The 20,702-nt window shown below is 33.2% G+C and overlaps 1 long non-coding RNA gene across 1 annotated transcript in view; it reads right to left on the reverse strand.

The window, feature by feature from the left end:
• LOC147807338 (uncharacterized) overlaps positions 1-20,340 on the reverse strand; it is an 88,531-nt gene extending 68,191 nt beyond the window's left edge. The window contains exon 1 of the long non-coding RNA XR_015435775.1: positions 19,168-20,340. This is a non-coding gene — a long non-coding RNA (uncharacterized LOC147807338). The remainder of the gene's footprint in view (positions 1-19,167) is intronic.
• Between the last annotated feature and the right edge of the window lie 362 nt (positions 20,341-20,702).

Raw genomic sequence — 20,702 nt, forward strand, 5'->3', positions numbered from 1 at the left:
TCGTTCTAAAAGTCAATATCTCATTAATTCTTCTACTAATTTATTATTAGATTTTCATTTAAAAGGGAAAAAGTTCAACCACCCCGTTTTATTTCAAATGAAGAATAAGGGGATCATTGTAGCTGAATCGACCTCTATACTCGTAGTGTTAAAAAGTACCATTTTTACGTAACATTTTCAAAGAATTTACAATATATACGGGAACACATTGGTTAGTTTTTAGTAATAATTGCACATCTTTATTAATTTAAAGAAAATTTATTATTTTTAGAAGATATTTGTCTGGCATTATGCGAGGAGTTTCGGAAGAAAAAAAAAGCATCACACAATTATTGCACCACTTTCTGCTCAAGTTGCAAATATCGACAGCCATCGGCGAGATAAGTCATTGAGTTATTTGTTGGCCTTAAAGTTAAAATGATTTGAAATGAATAATTTATCTGAAATTTTAGGCTATTACCCAAAATTTTGTAATGTGGCTTTTCACATTTTAATTACATTCCCATGCTCATGTATGATTCAATCTGGCTTTAGTCATGTTAATTCTATTTCAATAAAGCAGTGAAATAAATTAAATGACAAACTCTGAGGCAATTCGAACAAAACATTTATGGCCTATGCAAAAGGGCCTGAATAGCCTCGTTGGCAGGACGCTATGCTCGTGTTCGTGAGTTCGAATCCAGCCAGCTTTAGAATCCCCGTGTATTAAATGGTGACTGGTGCACGTTAAATTTGTCGGGATCACAAAGTCCTTCAAGTTCCCATAGCAAATCAATACCTTTCGGGGTACTGAATAGGAGATGGATCGTTCTATGGTTCAGGTCAAAATTATGATCTGTGGATGAATGAATGGATTATGATTGGGTCCGCCCTGTAAAATGGGCTATGACTGATGTGTGGCTGAAGTAGTATTCCTGACCGTAGATGGCGCCCCTGAAAAAACAAGAAACGCACCCACTGTCTAGAAAATTCACTTGATTTCAAGCAGTCTTGAATCAGGCTGATATTGGCAAGTGCCATAAGTAACAACAACAAGATATACAGGGTGTTTATAAAGTCCCGGACCCATTTTGATGTTTAATAACTCATAAAATAATAAAGATAGATTAAAATTAATAACATAAATGGTTAGATATACTCAAAAAGTTTCATGATCCTTGTCAATGAACTTCCACGCTTGTCCCCTTTGTCGCACAGAGAATATCGCCATCTACGATAGTCAACTTCAGTCGATAGTCAATTTCACGCCAGGTAGCGGCAAGCATGTCGGCATTCACAGAGGCTATTGCAATTTTCTGAAGCACATAATGTTCTCCGACGAAGCATCCTTTCATGTTTCTGGTATTGTTAATCGCCATAATGTGCGCATATGGGGATCTGAAAACCCCCATGAATACCGTGAGACACAAAGGGATTCCCCAAAGATGTGAGCTAATGCACGACCGAGTCATTGGGTCTTTCTTTTTTACAGAAAAGACGGTCTCATCAGTCGTATACTTAGACGTGTTGGAAAACTTCGTATTTCCACAACTAGAAGAGCTTCAGCCACATGTCTCTTTGCAACAAGGTGATGCACCACCTCATTGGGGTTTCATCGTTCGTAGTTCTTTGAATGACCATTTTACAGGAAGATTGATTGGGCGAGGAGGTCCAATTCCTTGGTCACCCAGTTCACCTGATATAACGCCACTGGACTTTTTTCTTTGAGGATTTATAAAGGACAATGTTTACAGGAGGATCGTGTCGAACATTGATTACCTAAAAGCCAGAATCACAACCGCAATAGCCTCTGTGGATGCCGACATGCTTGCCGCTACCTGGCGTGAAATTGATTATCGACTTGATATTCTCCGTGCGACGAAGGGGGCACACTTGGAAGTTCATTGACAAGGGTCATGAAACTATTTGAGTATATCTAACCAATTATGTTATTAATTTTAATCTATCTTTATTATTTTATGAGTTATTAAACATCAAAATGGGTCCGAGACTTTATAAACACCCTGTATATAATTGATTTGTCTAGGATAATTGATTTGTGTTGATTGATTTGTGTTTGTCTAGGATAATTGATTTGTGTTGAAATTCTATTTTTTTTTTTAAATAATAATTTTAAAAGAAATAGGTACATTTTTTCTTTCTTTTTTATCGTTACCTATAGAGGAAATCTATAAGAAAATTATTTAACTTTTGGGATTGGATGATCGAAAAAGTTTGACGGCTCCTGCTTTAAGCCATTAACTATTCAAATCTAATACAGACCTAAAAATAGAAGTATATAATTCTAAGACAAAAAGAACACGAAACATCTATTTTATAAATCGAATAAAATTGAATTGAATAACCGTTAGCTCCCGAATCAGATAATCAACTTATTCTTTAAAAAATGACCTTTTCACGAGTTGTTATTGTTCTGAATTATCCAATAAAACCAAACGATGCAAATATTTTCAATGGGGATTACAAATCCTCTAGGTATTTGTAAGTAAGTAAATGTTGTTATTGTGTTTTATTTTATTTTTTAAATTAAACGAGTAATTTGATTAAAGGCAAAGCTCTTTAACACAGAAAATAAATATAGAGAAAGCTAGTATGAGGTTAATTCTTGCATATTAAATCGCAATGAATTCATCGAAAATGTAAATTATAATTTTTCTGTCCTCGTGAAATGTTTGTTTTTCTAGAATTCTTAACAAAAGAAGGGAGAAATTTAAATCCAGGATTCTTTTCCATTCAAAATGCTATGAAATACGTCGAACATTCATATTAAAGTAAGGTACTCAATTCGTATGTATTAATGATCCAATTTTGACAAAAAGCGTTTACTATTACAATTATTAGAAGCAAAAATGTTCGAGAATAATTCTTGTTTATCCAAGTCATAGACTATTCGGAACAAGTACAGATCCAAATAGAAAGAAATATGTACGGTATCCCGTGATGCATTGCAAATAGACAAAACGAATGAAGAACATATATTAGAAGATCGAATAAAATTAAATTAAATGGTAAGATCCCAGACTTGGTAATAAACTGATTCTCAAAGAAATATCCTTTTCTCTCTTTTGTTGTGTTCTTTACAATTCAATAAAACTAAACAAAAATACTATTTTGAATTGGGATTTAGAAATCCTGTGATAATTTCACGATAAACTATTAAATTCCGATGGTTATTAAATTTGAAAGAAAATGCTTGATATTCTTTTATGGAGGCAAAACGGAATAGAATCTCTTTTAAAAAAAATAAAAAAAATAAAATTTAAAAAAAAAAAAGAAAAACCTTGGAAAATATTTGTAAATAAATAGAAAAATATTTGTAAACAAATGTGGCTCATTAAATTTGAAAAAAAAAATCTGTTCGATGTTTTTTTTTCTTACCTGTATGTAGGTGAAACAATCGAAATATAATCTCTTCATAAAAAATAAAAAAATATATAAAAAAGAAGGAACATCTAAAAAAACATTGAAAAAATATTTGCAAATAAATCGAAAAATAATATGTATCTATATTCTTATTCGAGAGAAATCCTAATTCCTGAGAAATCGAATGCATGGAGAATTATCGTACCTTAAATTCTTGAAAAATGCATTATTGCACCTTAAAACGTCGAAATTTCACAGAAATACGAGTAGAAATATGACGCAAATTCTCGCATCTGAAATAAATTCATAGTTGAAATAAATTTATAGAAAATAATCAGATAAGGGTAGTTCTTACCCTTAAATCGTAATAAATCTACAGAAAATGTTTATGTGAAGATAATACTAGCACATAAAATCACAATTAATTCATAAAAAAAATTTTATCATTATTTTCCTGTCCTCAGGAAAAAATAGTTTTTCTAGAATCCTGAAAGGGGGGGGGGGAGGTGTTGTACACTAGGGTGCACTGCAAGCTCTTTACTGTCTATACTTCTGGGTTACTGTTTCCGGTATATTTTGAAGTGATTTGGCTCACAACGGGATCATTGTGTTTTGAGATTCTCTTGAGTAGTATTCTTGTATACGTGCGTTCACTACCTGATTTATTATTTGTATTTTAAAAAAGAATTGTCATTTGAAGACCTAATTTCATTTCAAGACGCAAGAAATATCATTTAAAAAAATCGCTATAAAACACTTCTTGTCACCAATATACTAACTTCAAAATTTAAATCTAAATGATAATATATGAAATGAACTTAATTTCGCTGCTCGAACATTATGCTAACACTCAGGGGCGTACGCAAGGGGGGGGGTTAGGGGCTTAAACCCCCCCTTGAGCTCAGACAAAGTGAATTTACAAAATAATACAGACAAAAATAAAAATTTTAGTAGAAATTATGCGGGTTATTATTTTTTAAGACTATATATTTTTATTTGCCTTATGCCTACTTTTTTTTTCTCACGGTATTTCTCAGAATACTGATAAAACATTTACTATAATAGGGTTGTATTTTTGAAACCAAATTCACGTGATACTGTTACGGGCGAGCTCCGATCACTGGCTCTTTTCTGACCTGCCAGTCGCGATAGTTTTCGAGACTGGCTGGCATTCGCGAGGTCTGGAATCCTAGACGTTCTGTCGTCTTTGAGACAATTCGAGAATTTTGTAGATGCGGTTTAAAAAAATTATATGAAAGGGGGTTACATTTATTTTCGATTTTAGTCAGACTAAGAGTTATCTCTGCCGCTTGTCCTTCGGAGTTTGTTTCTAAATCTGTTTTGTTTTGGAGACTCTGTGCTCGTTGAAGTTATTCATTCCAGCTCGAAACTTTGAGATCGTAGCTTAGTGGATATTTCTGTGCCAATATATATGTATATATTTTTGCTGTTCTTGGATCTTTAGGATGTCTAAACGCAAGAATTTAACAATTTTTAATTACTTTGAGAAAAAATCACGACCTGAAATTAGTGAGGTGACAGCATCTAGTACCAATGTAAGTTTTTCGGTTGAACAGAAATGTGATACTTCCGTTGAAGAAAACGTTTCTAGCGTAACAGAATCTGATGAATGTGAAAGCGGCCCTCAAAGTGTTACTTCCCACCCATATGACATTGGACTTTTTTCAGAAGATAATACATGCGAGGATAAAAAACTGGATATACTTAAAAATGTTTGGGAACCCAATCCAGCATTTGTTTTTCCTGAAAAAGGAAAAAGAAAATTGAAATTTCAGTACAAATGGCTTTATCGCTGGAAATGGCTTGCATATTCAGAGGTTAAGGGTGGTGCTTTTTGCAAATTTTGTGTACTTTTCGCCCCAAGTGGTGCCGGTTCTGGAAAGCAACCTTCAGGCCAACTGTGCAATGTAAAATTTGACAACTGGAAAAATGCTGTAGAGCGATTTTCTGAACACGAGAAATGTCTTTATCACAAAAAATCGATCGAAACTGCTGGGACATTAAACGATATTTTATTTGGAAAGATGAAACCTGTGGATGAACAAGTTGACAGTGCAGCAAGCAGAAGAAAATTAGAAAATAGAAAAAACATTACTCCAATCATTGAAACCATCCTATTTTGTGGAAATCAAGGTCTCGCTCTAAGAGGACATAAGGATTCGGGAATAATTGCTGAACAACCAGGTGAAGAGAACGACGGAAATTTTCGGGCATTGCTTCGTTTCCGGAGTAAGAACGATTCGACTCTTAAGAACATTTTAGAGTCAAGCAGAAAAAATGCTCAGTATACCAGCCCTCGATTTCAGAACGAAGTTATTGAGGTTTGAAATATTTTAATCCTGCAAAAACTAGTCAGCAAGATTAATGATGCAACTTGCTTTTCCATTCTTGCAGATGAAACAAATGATATTGCAGGTATAGAGCAATTATCGTTATGCGTTCGATATGTCGATAAAGAAAATTTTAACATCACCGAACAGTTTTTGCAATTCATTCCGGTGCATGACTTAACCGGAAAAGCAATAGCAACAACAATATTAGACCAATTACAGTCTATGAAAGTTGATATAAAAAAGTTACGTGGACAGGGGTACGATGGTGCTGCATAAATGAGTGGAAAAATTAATGGTGTACAAGCCCACGTAAGAAGTATTGTCCCATCAGCACTCTATGTACATTGCTCTGCTCATAGCCTCAATTTGGCTGTATCAAATGCATGCGAAATAACTGGCATTAGAAATTGCTTAGGGACAATTAAAACATTATACGACTTTTTAAATACGCCAAAAAGACAGTATGTCCTATCTTCAGCAATAGAGGAGATGGAAACCAGCTCTAAGAGGGAGAAAATTAAACAGCTATGTGCAACCCGTTGGATGGAAAGATACGACTCAGTAACCGCTGTGGTGGAACTTTTCGAGCCTATCGCCGAAACACTACAAAAAATATCAGAATGGAAGGATAAGGAATCAGCTACCCAGGCTAATTCTTTACTGTGCACAGTATCTAATTGCCAGTTCGTAATATCTCTTTTGTGCATTTACAAAGTTTTCACCATAACAATCCATCTCTGTAGATACCTACAAAAAACAAGCATGGATTTGATAGAGGCAGTGAGTCTTGCAGAAGATGTCATTAAAGATCTAAAATTAATGCGTGAAAATGCCACTGAAACATTCTCTGAAATATTCAGCTCTTCTTCTCAAGCATTGGATCTTCCACTTCCATGCAAATCCCTAGAATAACAGGAAGACAGAAAAATCACGATAATTTTCCCTCATCGACACCGGAAACATATTTCAGAGTTAGTGTTTTTATTCCATTCATAGAAAATTTTATAACAGAATTAAACTTAAGATTTGTATCGCATCGTGATATTTTGAAAGGATTTCAGTGTCTTCTACCTGCCGATCCTTTCATTTGCCAACCTTCAAACAAAAAGGCTTTTGAAGCATTAGTGGAATTTTACGCTGGAGATTTGGATACCTGTAAAGAAAGCCTTAAGTCTGAACTAAAACTCTGGTATAAAAGATTAAAAAGGATTAGTGAAGACGGAGGTAGTGTTCCAAAAACTGCGGCGGATGCTCTTGGAATGTGCAATAAAGATATAACACCAAACATTTTCAAACTCCTAGAAATATTGGTCATTCTACCTGTTTCAACGAGTGCAAACGAAAGATCCTTTTCGACTTTGCGCCGTTTGAAGACTTATTTACGCAACTCAACGGGAAATAATAGAATGAATGGATTGGCGCTCTTAAGCATTCATAGAAAATTTACCCCAGCTGTCGAAGACATTTTAAACGAACTTGCAAAAAAAAACCCGTCGTTTGGATATTACAGTATAAATCAATAAATTTTTAGCGTGTTTGTATACTGGTTTAATTCCCTATTTGTTGGTAAGTCATTTTTTAGTTAAATTCATTGGTTTTCTATGGAATATTCACATTTATATGGTTATTATTTAGGTAGCTGTTACAGTATGAGTAGTTTTTTCTGGCTTGATTTATTCCTACTTTTTAATAAAAATAAAATATTTTACCTCTTATAAAAAAAATTATATTCTTAAACTTAAAAAATAAAAACAAAATTTAACTAAACAATGTTGTCGAAATAAAAAGTCAAAATTGTCTAGCTGTCTAAATTAGGGAAGTAATAGTGCTTTATTACATACTCGAATTTCTTTTAGTAATTTCTGAAAATTATGAACCCTTGAAAAGATTCTGCGTACGCCACTGCTAACACTAACGTATAATGGTGTACGGCTTGCAACAAGAACAAACAGTTATAAACAAGTAAAAAGGAGCCAAATCAGGACTGCCGAAAAAACGAGTTCTTTCTAAATCTAGCAATCATGTCAACTTCTTTAACAATACATTCATTAATATCTAAAACGAATTTTCACTTCAAACTCACCAGAATTACTTAATATCATTAATGTCTTATGAAATAAAGCAGATGTGAGTACAGAAATTATATAATTTACTTATTTTATTCAAAACAAAATTATCTGTTTGAAAATATAGCCTCTCAGAATAAGCTGTAGTAAGCAGCTCTATACTTTCTAACCGGAAGTAGAGCAGATCAAAAGCTCAAGATTGCTGCTGTTGACATTTATTTTGAAGACATTATCCAGAGGGAAAGAAACCGGTGTCTACGGTTCCTTGCACTTCAAATTGTTATGCGAGTTGGAGTGCCAAAATTCGAAAAGTCACATTCATACTAGAAACTAGATTCTTACATATTAAGAGCAAAATCCGAACTTGACAAAACGGATTCATTATTATACTTATTTGAAGCAAAACTATTTTAGATTAATTCTTGTTTGCCAATGCCATGAACTGTTTTAGAACAAATACAGACCCAAAATAAAATATGGTATATTTCAATAATGCATTGCAAGTAAACAAAAAGTACACAAAACATCCGTTAGAAGATCGAATAAAATTAAACTAAATCGAAAGCTCCCAATCAATGCACTCGATGAATTCATGGAAAATTCGAAAAGGGGGACTTTCTTGCATCTTAAATCGTGATGAATTCATAAAAAATGTGAACATGAAGAGAATTCATAGAGAATAAATTCATAGAAAATGTTGATCATTTTTCTTTCCACCCGAAAAAAAAAACAGTTTTTCCAGAATACTAAAATGTCGAAGAGATAAAGGAGAGAAATCGAAGTCAGTTACTTTTTCTAATTGAAAATGTTCTAAAATGAATCGAACATTCATATTACTGTCAGAAACTAAACTCTTGTATATTAAGAGCGATGATTCAAAGTACACCAAAAGCATTCATTATTATACTCATTAGAAGCAAACCTATTCGAGATTAATCCTTGTTTGTCCGAACCATTGACTATTCAGAACAAATACAAACCTGAAAGGAAGGAAATCTGAATGAGTATATTCCCGTGATGCATTGCAAGTAGACAAAAAGAACACGGAACATCCATTAGAAGATCGAATAGAATTGAATTAAATCGTAAGCTCTCAGACCAGATAATAAACTGATTCTCAAAGAAATAGCCTTTTCACTCTTTTGTAGTGTTCTAAACTATCCAATAAAACTAAGCGATGCAACTATTTTCAGTTGGGAATTCGAAATCCTTGAGTTATGTATGCATTCCCATATTTTTATCGTTCTTTATTTCATTTTATTTTTTTAAGAAACCGAGCAATTTGATTTTAGAATGAAGATTTGTTCCTTTTTTTTTCAAACAAAGGGTGTATAAATTATTACTATAGACCTCCTTTCCCCCATAAAATATTGGCATAAAAGATTTTCTTTACTTATTTTAATAGACTCGGCGTTGGCGAAAAGTAATGGCTGGATAAAACGAAATAAATGTATTATGTTTACTATAAAAATGAAGTAGTTTGGCACAAATTTGTTTCATCGCGTTTTTAAATGATAATGAGACTGGGGAAGAGATGCATTTTTTTTTTTTTAAGATTATTAACTTGATTTAATCCTTTCCTACTAAAAAAGAAATTGGGTTTCTTAGAAAGGCGATAGATTGGATATTTATCGAAGATTAGGGGAGAATTTAGAATATTTATGTGTAAACTAATGGCGGTGGTAATAAGGAATGTTCTAGTTTTATCTTATATCCGATTTGGAAAAAAAAACAAGGAAATGTGATATTACTGCTGTCGATAGAACGTAATGATCGGATAATATTTCATATCTTTACAGATAAGTGTGAATGAAGATTTCAAGGATTGATTAAATCAATCATTCATATTAATATTCAGCATGAATGCATATTAAGAGCTTATTTCAATACAATGACGAGCCACGGATGTGAATAATGATAAACGACAAGCAAAGTAATTATGTGCTGCAAAAATTTTAATAAAAATCTGTTTATTAGGAAACAGTGATTAACATAATTTTATAACAATATTTATTTATAATATTCGCGAACACAATGAACTATAGAGGGCGCTGTTATTTGAGGCGAATCACTGCTAGCTGAACAACAAACTCAGTAGGAGATTTCTCTCTCATACTCTGTGGCTTATTGAATTTGCTCTCATACTCTGTGGCCTGTGGCTTATTGAATTTGAAAAAAAATGTGTTTGATATTTTTTTTCATACGCAGGCGAAAACTTAATAGAATCTCTTTTTTTTCTTTTTTAAAAAAAGAAGAAATGTCTAAATAACATTGGAAAAATATTTGTATATAAATAGGAAAATATTTGTAAATAAATGTGGCTTGTTAAATTTAAAAAAAAAAATGTGTTTGATATTTCTTTCTTATGCAGGTAAAAACGAAATAGAATATTTTTTCTAAAAAAAAGAAGGAACATCTGAATAACATTGGAAAAATATTTGTAAAGAAGTAGAACAATAAAATGTATATATATTCTTATTCGATAAAAAACCTAATCCTTGAGAAATCGCTCTACTAAATTTGAAGAGTTGAAATACGAAGAGTCTATTTAAACTTTACATCCCATAATTTTCTGAATCAAATTACTTCAAAAAAAGTATACAGTAATGTACACAAATGTATACAGTAATGTACATAATGCAAATTGTTCATTAAATATGTAAAGTATACGTTACATATGCAAAGTATACAGAAACACGTTATGTTATATCATTTAATTCTGAAGAATAAGTTTTTTGACAAATTTCTTCAAACAATTTAAATTATCTATAAAAAAAATCATTATTTATTAACTAAAAAACATAAAATAAAAAATGCAGGCAATAAAAAAATGATTCTACAAATTCCTCACATTGAAAGGAAAAACTTTCATATCGAGTTGATTTTTGTTTCTCTTAATTAAGTTCTTCTTGTTGTTGTTTCTAATAGCACTTGCCACACGGTCAAGCCTGCTTGGTAAGACCGAGTAAATTTAAGGTAGAGAGTGCGTTTCTTATTTTTCAGTGGCTCCATCTATGGCCAAGAATTCGACTTCTGCCACACCATACGTCGCACCCGTTTATAGGGCGGACCCATTCATACATCCATTCACTCATCCACAGATCGTAATTCTGACCTGAATCAGAGAACGATCGGTCTCCAATCCAGTACCCCCAGAGGTATTGATTTGTTATGGGAACATGAAGGACTTTTACGACTCGACAATTTAAGTTCCTAATCAGACGTAGAAAACCAGTTTCAACAGAACTATCATCAAATTAGAAAGAAAAAAAATTTACAAATGAGCAACCAGACTTTTAATAAACAGGGTTAACTCAAAGGAATGATCGGAATTTTTAAACACTGGGATGGCGCAAATGAATAACAAGATTTTAAAATACAAGATTAGCAAAAATTAGTGACCAGATTTTCAAAATCAATATTTTCGAAAGTATTACACACATTACAATAAGTAATACTCAAAATTGGAGAGCAAATATACTTTTTTTAATGTTAGAAATATTCGGGGTGTGATCCTTTTGTTACACAGCATTCAAGTAATCTGTAATCAAGTTCGTACAAAACATTTTGGAGTTTATTAATGGTGCCTAAAACTGCACAAATGTGTTTTTTTAAGCTCACGTAGGGTCTTTGGTGACATGCCATGGAAAGAAATCACATGGCATAAAGTCCGGTGATCAAGGTGGCCATGCGATTAACTGCAAACTCATTCCTCACCAGCATGCCTAAGATGCTTTTATAAAACCTTGGTGCCGAAAACACAACAAGAACTTAAAAACGCATTTACTCAGCATTAGGAACCTTAAGCAGTGTATATAAACGAATTATATTACAGTTAAGATGTTTGTCAGGTAAAAAAATATAATTGAGCGTCAAACATTAGTGGCTGAAAAAAACGTAGATATTTTTTCTTTAATTTTTGTACATCATTTATTGTAATATGTGTAATAATTTCAAAAATATTATTTTTTTGAAATTTAGCCATTCATTCAGGCTAATTAGTCATGATTTTATATTGGATTAATTTGTTGATAATTTGAAATTTCTATTCAACAAATATCTGTGCTAAAGCCTTTACTCTAAATAAGGAGGGGGGAAATCAACTGAATAAGTTTTTTTGCCAGCAAAGAACAAAAAAATTTGCTCGTGTAATCATGCTGCCAGAGAGTTGGCAAAAGGTATTGTGTGTGATTGGACAATATATGATTCATTAAAATATTTATCACTCTAAAAAAATCATCTTTCATTTTTATTTTTAAAAAAGAAACGAAAATACTTTCCGAACTACCCAATATTTTGAAGGAACAATATACTTGTGGGGAGAGTGGTTATCGATAATGTCAACCTTCATCTATGAAAAAGTACCCCACCACAGAATCGCGTTAACATGCCCTATATACTAATGAATTGGAATTGTATTTTTTGTAGTGGTACAGTAGGGGAGAGTGGGGTCAATTGTAACAGGGTACGATTGTAACAGAGCAAAAATTTCGAGTGTCGTGTTCTAGATTTGGTTCCTAGGTGGTGCACAAGGTGTATTTAACAAATCTACATGTACACCCCTGATGGCAACCATTTTTATGTACTTTTGAAAGAGTTACATCACAAAAGATATTTTCACGTCACGCAAGTACTTTTTTTGGTATTAGAATATTTTATTGTAACAAAGTAATTTTGTTCAAACAAATAAAAATTAGTAACCGAATATGTAAGTGGACACCTTAATTAACATTTCAATAAAAAAAAAGATTAGTTTTGCTAATTAACTAGCATTGTTTTTAACAAATGAAGCTGAAATGGCGTCTTGGGGACAATTGTAACAATAAGTAAAGGGACGATTGTAACAGCTGAAAATAAATAATCTTATGTTTACAAACCATTACTTAACTCTTTAAGAACCACCAATAGTTTCTTATAGCATTTATATTATGCTGCATGTGCATTATTTTATTTGTCACCTTTCACAGCATAAATTAAAATTTTTAACCCCTTAAAGTTAAAAGTTTAACCCTTTAGGTCTCTGCTCATTATTATTTTTACTCCTAAAATATCACTACTATTTTGATCAATAATAAAATATATCACGACTATGATAATATGTATAATTAACTATGTTTTAGTTGAATTTATGAACTGTTACAATTGACCCCGTAAGTGGGGACAATTGTAACAAGTGCACGACTGTCAAAAAATTTTAATAACTAATATAATAATATTTAAAATCAGGTATTTAATTTTTTTTCTAGTAGAGGATAGTCTACTTTACTCGTCTGTCAATTAATACTAATAATATATTGGATTTTTTGTTAGTAAAAAATAGTTAAGTAAAAAATGTTACAATTGACACCACTCTCCCCTACTCCCCCACCAGAATTATAACTGCGATAGAATTCGACGAACGGATACCACTAGTTGATCCATTGCTTTTTGTGAGATGACGGGAGAGCTGTATTGAGATCACCGTATTTTTTGAGTGCTGAACTTGAGAGCTGTATTAAGTTCACGGTCATGGTCTCTCCTGTGTTGCCATTAGCAGTCGAGTGGGTACAGGTCGAAGTTGTGTGCATTCGAGATTGAGTAGCAGCAGCGCGAGGAGGTGGATAATGTCGCAGAGAGAAGTAGCAAGTCAACTGTTCAATGTGGTAGAAGTAGACGTGTTCAAATCGAAGTGGGAGTTTCTGACAAGGCAGGCATGTTCACATCACGTCCGCAAGTCACCAATGGGGGGAGAGTTGTTATCGACAATGTCAACCTTCATCTATGAAAAGGTACACCCCACCATAGAATCGAGTTAACATGTCTTATATACTAGTGAATTGGAATCATATTTATTGTAGTGGTAGATACACTACATACTTATTAAAATTAGAAACGCTGTTTAATGCACAGAAAAACTTTATTTACTCAAATCCAATAAAGTTTTAACTGCTATTTCAAAACGTCAAAGATGTAAAACATAAAAGAGAAAAAGAAAATAATGGATGTTTTTACATTTTTGTAGATTATTTTTATTGGTTTTCAGCGCATTCCTTATTTTGCAACACGACTATTTTTCACTCAATTTCACTTGATTTTTTTCCAACCCACACATTACTTGATTTTTTCCATCTCCCCTTTTACTCCAGATCCTTAGAATACCGATTAACAAATCACAACATCGTAAAAGCTAATCCCCAATCATACTTTAGTTTAAAATGTTTCCCGAACGAAAAGTATTAAGAATAAAGACCCTCGTACCACTTGGAGAAAAAAAATCCGGAAAAAAATATGTTAACCCCTTAATTTGCAAGATTCCCATAATGTCGAATAAACGGTCAGGAAATAAAAGGATCAGTAAAATTCATTCCTTGGGGGTGGGGAGGAACTGTAAAATCTTTATAGGGAGCCCTTGTTTTAAATTGAGTGGATTTCAAATTTGAGGCCTTTTTTATGTCTAACAAAAGAATATATTTTTATTATAGAATTCAATAATCTGTTGGCTTAGGTGTTTGTGATTTCCTAAAAAACATACGATTATGAGTAATAATAAGAATTTGACAAACATTTTATTTTCTATAAATTTCAAACAAAAAGCAATTCTCGAAAATAGGCAGTACAAAATGACAAAGTAAAGTTAATTTTTTTATACCAATTTTCAATAAGTCAAAGAACTTCAAAACACTTACTAGGTATTTTATAAAATGTATTTGTAATATATCTAGAAGATATCTTTGATTGTTTTTTTTTCCTTTATTTATTTTAGTTCTTTGCTACACATTCTTTTGTGTTGTCCGAGAGAAATGTCCGATCTGTTACTGTCGCTTCTGTTACCATAAATAATCATTTTTAAAATTACTCAGCAGATGATACTAACACTTTACTATATTGCTTTCATAATTCAGTATGTGAGAATTATGATTTTAAAAAAGAAACTTACGATGAAAACTAGGGCCGGAATAGTCTGGTCGGTAGGGCGCTGGGTCCATGTTCCAGTTCGAGGGTTCGAACCCCGCCAGTCGAAGATTCCCCGTGTAGTAAAGTGACTGATGTACGTTAAATCTGTCGAGTCGGTACTGGATTGGAGATCGATCGTTCTCTGATTCAGGTCAAAATTACGATCTGTGGATGAATGAATGGGTCCGCCCTATAAAGGGAAAAGACATATGGCTGTGGCAGAAGTCGATTTTTGGCCATAGATGGAGCCACTGGAAACCAAGAACAATCGCACCCCCTCTGCCTAAACAGGCATACTTCAACAACAACACGATGAAAGCTTTTTTTTTTTAAAGATTTTTTTTCTGTTTAATGATAAATTAAAAGATCACAAATCTAAATTTTAGTTAAATCTTGATATTAACTATAATAAAACACGTGCAAGATAATAACAAGAACCAATGTTAAAATCCCCATCAATCACTAATTTTAGTACTCTTTTTAACACGTTGATTGCCGCGTCACCTATATTCGTGGGACAGCAAAGTTTCTGATATGCCCGGGTCACCCATATTGGAGTGACGTTTATTTGACTACTTGCGAAGGATATTCGCATGTATTTGAAAAGATATTTCACAGGAAGTAATAAAACTATTGAATTGTTATAAAAGTAACACAAAAATGATTTGTAAAGAAAATTATTGAGAGCCTCGTAAAAGCTTTCTTGTTCACTGCTATTTGACTCACTCAGAAATAAATTTTCCATTTTTCTTTTCGAACTTTCAACGAATTAGGGTAAAGATTTTAAGTTATTTTCTTCTTTACTCGGAAAAGATTCAAACCGATCGTGCAAAGTGGCGAGATGCGAAGCAACGGACACAAATAAACAGACATGATATACCATGGAAACAAACGGAGCGAGATATTATTCTTGTGACCACCAGAGTCTCGCATTTCTAAAATATCGGGAGTACTTAGAATACGCTTCGTACAGCGGTACTCGTGGCCTGAAGGAGATTTCAATGTAAACGCGTGCTGCAGTCAACGTGTTAAAACGCTTGAGTTTCAAAAATGCCTTAAATTTGAAAATCACCCAATTGCTGATTTGGATAGCCCAGAAAAAATGTACTCCAAGCAGACAACTCTTTGCCTTTAGATTTATAAATCGCACTGTAATTGCAAAATGAAACTGTTTAAAATCGAAATATCAGCAGAAAGGCATGCATGTCGAAAAATAAAATAAAAATGATATTGTTTGATACTTAGAAAAACCTTACAAATTATACTAAACTAGATTCTCATTCCCAACACCGAAGGCATGGGTAGGGTTGGGTATAAATGATATCGTAACATTTTTTTTTTCTTCTTCGATTCGACAGCCCTTGGTGAGTCCCTGCCCTTAAGAATCTTATTTCAGACTTTTTATACAAAATAGCAGTACACGCTTTTCTAAGGCATCTGGCTGCCTCAAATTTGGTCTTGTTTCTTCTTCAATTGCCTATTAGCCTGGCATTGAATTTTTTTTTTTTAGTGGTCCAGTCTTTATACACCCGTATGACAAGGACTGTAAATTTAATTATTTGCAGTTTGAATCATAACACTTTATAATTAAGCAAGAAGAAACTTTCAAAAAAAGTTTTCAGGTTCAGAACCTTAAAACTTAGTTTCTTTAAAGTCAAGTATTGAAAGATTACCATTTGAAAGAAAAAAGATTCTATGTAGAAACAATTTTTCTTTTTAATAATGATAAAAAAAGAACTTTTTAAGTACATGATCGTGCCATTAATATGTAAATTGCACACTCATATTAAATGAATATTTTAGCAAAGAACGAATATAACATTTTGTCTTCCCATGAATTAGAATCTCTTAAAAGAGCTTCTAAGAAAAAAATAAATAAATAAAACTCCATGAAAGTTACAATTTATTTTAGCTTCATTCAATTCTGTTTTCTCTTCACAAATAGTTTTCCAATTTCCCGATGGCTGGGCAAATTTTTCGTCTTATAAATATGCTTGGAGCAGTTTTGTTGTCACATTTTTCACAAATATGGAGCACAGTTTATTCACAAAGTGCAATTTATTTTTGCTATAATGTCGCATATTTTGTCAGCAAGATATATTTTGTTCCATGCTAAATCCTCGAAGCTTTATGTCACTTCTAATTCGCGGATCTTTTTTTTTCCCTTACCATAAAGCAATTTTTTTTCCCTTTCACAAAATACGTAAATAAATTAATATTCTTTTGGTAGAAGTACTTCGACAAAAGATTAATAAAATATGAGACTCTTAAAGCAAAATGAAAAATTGTTTTGATTGCTCTCAAAAGCATTGTTTTCATCAAAAACTTTATGTTTTATTTTATTTTACCAAATAGTTTTAACACCTATTATCATTGGCCGGGAGAGCCTGGTCGGTAGGGCGCTGGGCCCATGTCCGAGAGTTCGTGGGTTCGAACCCAGCCGGCCGAAGACCGTGTAGTAAAGGGTGACTGATGCACGTTAAATCTGTCGAGTCGCAAAGTCCTCCATGTTCCCATAACAAATCAATACCTCTGGGGGTACTGGATTGGAGTTCGATCGTTCTCGAATTCAGGTCAAAATTAAGATCTTTGGATGAATGAATGGGTGTATGAATGGGTCCGCCCTATAAACGGGTGTGACGTATGGGTAAGGCAGAAGTCGAATTCTTGGCCGTAGATGGCGCCACTGGATAAGAAGCACAATCGCACCCCTCTGCCGAAACAGACATACTCGTATGCCTGTTTTCATTAAAAAACGCACATTTTGATACTACATATTTATATTCATATCTGTCGCTATACTAATAATACTTCTACACATAAGATTTCGTAATACAGCTTATGAATAATGAAAGAATAGAACAATTGAGGAAAGAAAGCGTCTCAGTACATCAGTAATGATATGAATCACTTAATAGGCGAATCTGTGAATTGACGAATCGGGATAGAAGCGGATATGTAAACAGGAGAATCTGTGAACAGGTGAATCTCTGAATTGGCTAATCTCCAAGCGGAATTGCGAACCGATGAATCAATGAATAGGGGAGATGTTGAATAGGTTAATCAGGGAATATGCGAATCAAGGAATTGGCAAAGCACTGAATAGGCGAATTAGGAAACTGGCTAATTTGAGAACAGGCGAATCTGAAGCACCTTCAGCAGGCGACTTTCAATGACTGGCGACTCAAAGAATAGTCAAATCAGGAAATTTTCGAATCTGTGAATTGTCGAATCTATGAATTGGGAACTGCTGTGGCTCAGGGGATAGAGCCTTCGTCTCCCAATAAGATAACCCAAACTCGAATCCCAAGTGTCGCTGATTTATATGGATTCTGCTCCCGGCTCGCACCGACCACAGTGGTGACGTAACATATCCTCAGTAGAAGACGGATCCTGGGTTAGAGTCCCCCTGCCACCGGGTTAACCGTAGATGGTCTTCTGGGTTTTCCTCACCACATAACGCAAGTATGGGTTAGTTTCATAAAAAAAAGTTCTCCACGGAGGCTAAATTGTCCCAATGCCTGATCCAGAAGTTCCCTTTTCTTCTGGGTTGAGTTCAAAATTTCAAGGATACAGATTTGATCATTGATAGTCATAAACTCAGAATTGGGTCTGATGCTCAATGCCGGCTTTATATAAAAAGAAATTTAAAAATCTGTAAATTTGTGAATTGGTGAATTGACGAATTAGTAAATCTAAAAATATCTATAAATCTATAACTTGCAGGTCAGCAGTCAACGGTCATAGTATTTTTTTTTAAAATTTTATACAATAATTTTTTATTAAAAAGTAACATAATAACATTTAAAAGTAAAATTTTTTTAAAAAGTCAATATAAGTTTAAAAAAATTACTAGCCTTGGTATTACTCTAAAGCAGCTAATATTTTTGCTTCATGTTCTGTTACCTTTCAAAGAAGAATGTTAAGCAGCTAACTCTTAATTACTAAACTTGTTTTGAGGTCTGATTCCGGAATTTAGTTAATAGTTACCACTAATTAATTAACATATTTGAGTACTCTTTGAAAAGTTTAAGATTGAGTTTTTGGGATTTTAATGGGTGAAATTCCTGCCATTAGAGCTAAAGCAATTCAGCTTGATTTTTTTTTATTTATTTATTTACTGAACAATCTGTAACATAAAATATATATTACACTTAATTTGCGATTCGTAAATGAATATTCTCACATTTTTTTTTTCTTTTACAATTCTTGTTCATTAAGACTCATGGTATTTTCTTAATAATTAAATCGAAAAAAAAAAGTTGTACACTAAATACACTTCATATAGTTACATAAATAGTTATACACTTCAAAAAAATAGTTATACACTAAATACACTTCATATAGTTATATAAATAGTTATACGCTTCAAAAAAATAGTTATACACTAAATACACTTCTTATAGTTATATAAATAGTTATACACCAAAATATAATTTTAAATGACTTACGAGTTTCCTTTGAAAACATCTTCAACCCAAGGAACATAACTTACGATTATTTTTTATTTACTTTTGCGAATTCTTATTGTGCGTACAAAACATACGCAAACAATACATTACCATAGCATCATTATTTATTTTCACAAATTCTAGCTTTGTATACAAAACATACGATAACAATACGCCTTTTTCGTGAAAGTATAACAAATTTTTGCAATTAAGTACTTGTAGGTAGTAACATATTAATATGGTCCATTATATACTGATGCATATATCTGCAGATTTGAATGATTATTTACTTATTTTTATTTATTAATTTTTGTTTATTTATTTATAGTTGCACATACATATGCAGGCTTGTGAAATAAAAAGAATGACTTTGACCACACATTACACTTTGGTGGCCTGCCAGACCGAGTAACCTCACCATTTTACCAAATGCCTGTGTCGTGGAGGAAGCGGGTTCGAGTCCCACATAAACCTGGTATTATCTTAGTGATTTAATTCCCTAACTTGTTCTGTCTGTTCGTAATCTTGACTAGGGAGCCACAGATCGTAAAACACGGTTCCCTGTAGATGATCAAACATCACTGGCTGTGGTCAGTAAGCGGGAAACCACTTTGATCAGCCTGTGTTGGGACCGAAGGTGCGCAATATCAGTCCTCGTTAAACTGTTCTACTTTAAAGTGCTCGACTTCGCTTGCAGGTCGTCGGCTGACTGCTATCGGTAAGCAGGTGGGTGACTACTTTGATCATACTGCGGAAATGTGCGGTTTCGGTCCTCGTTAAACTCTTCTTCCAGAAAATGCTCAACGATGCGTGCTGGTCATAGGGCTACCAAAGAAGAGGAGTCATCACCTCCACAGAGAATTAAAATTGTGATGGTGTGCCGTCAGATCATCCTTCGTCGCCAATAACCCACTGTGCAGCTCAAGAGTGACATAAATAAAGTACTACTACTACTAAACTTGACACGGGCTGACAACCCACAGTTCGTACTGAGCCCACACGTATGCGTACGTATACAATAAAATAAAATAAACATATACTTCATCAAGTTGAAAAACAGATAACATAAATTAGAGAAGGAAAACACAAGATACATCTAGGGTTACAGCTGGATTCGAACTCGCTACTTTCTCGCATCAGGAATTTTTAAGCGAAAGAACAATGTCAAGCAGATCTCGCACGTAAAGGTACTCTTCTACAGCAAACAAATTTCTGGCAGAGTTTAGTGCGTTGAGGAAATGCTAAGCAAGCATAAAGAAAAAGTCATCTTTGAACTAACAAGAATTTTTATTAAGAAATAAAAATCATAACTAAACTTAAACATCATAAAAGATTATAAAAGAAAACAATCCTCGAGAGTAATTTATTCCCCATAACATGAAGTAACTAAATTCACTCCATACAATCATGAAAATCACCAAATCTAATCTTGATTTGTCATATATATACAAGCATATTTATCATCCAATCAAGAAAATAACACTTGCATAATGAGGCTAGAAAACGTAACACTCAAAATTAATAATATGCAAATT

The sequence above is a fragment of the Parasteatoda tepidariorum genome, chromosome 7, assembly GCF_982258835.1.
Source record: "Parasteatoda tepidariorum strain Cologne lab strain chromosome 7, Ptep-v5.0, whole genome shotgun sequence".
Taxonomy (NCBI): Eukaryota; Metazoa; Arthropoda; class Arachnida; order Araneae; family Theridiidae; genus Parasteatoda; species Parasteatoda tepidariorum.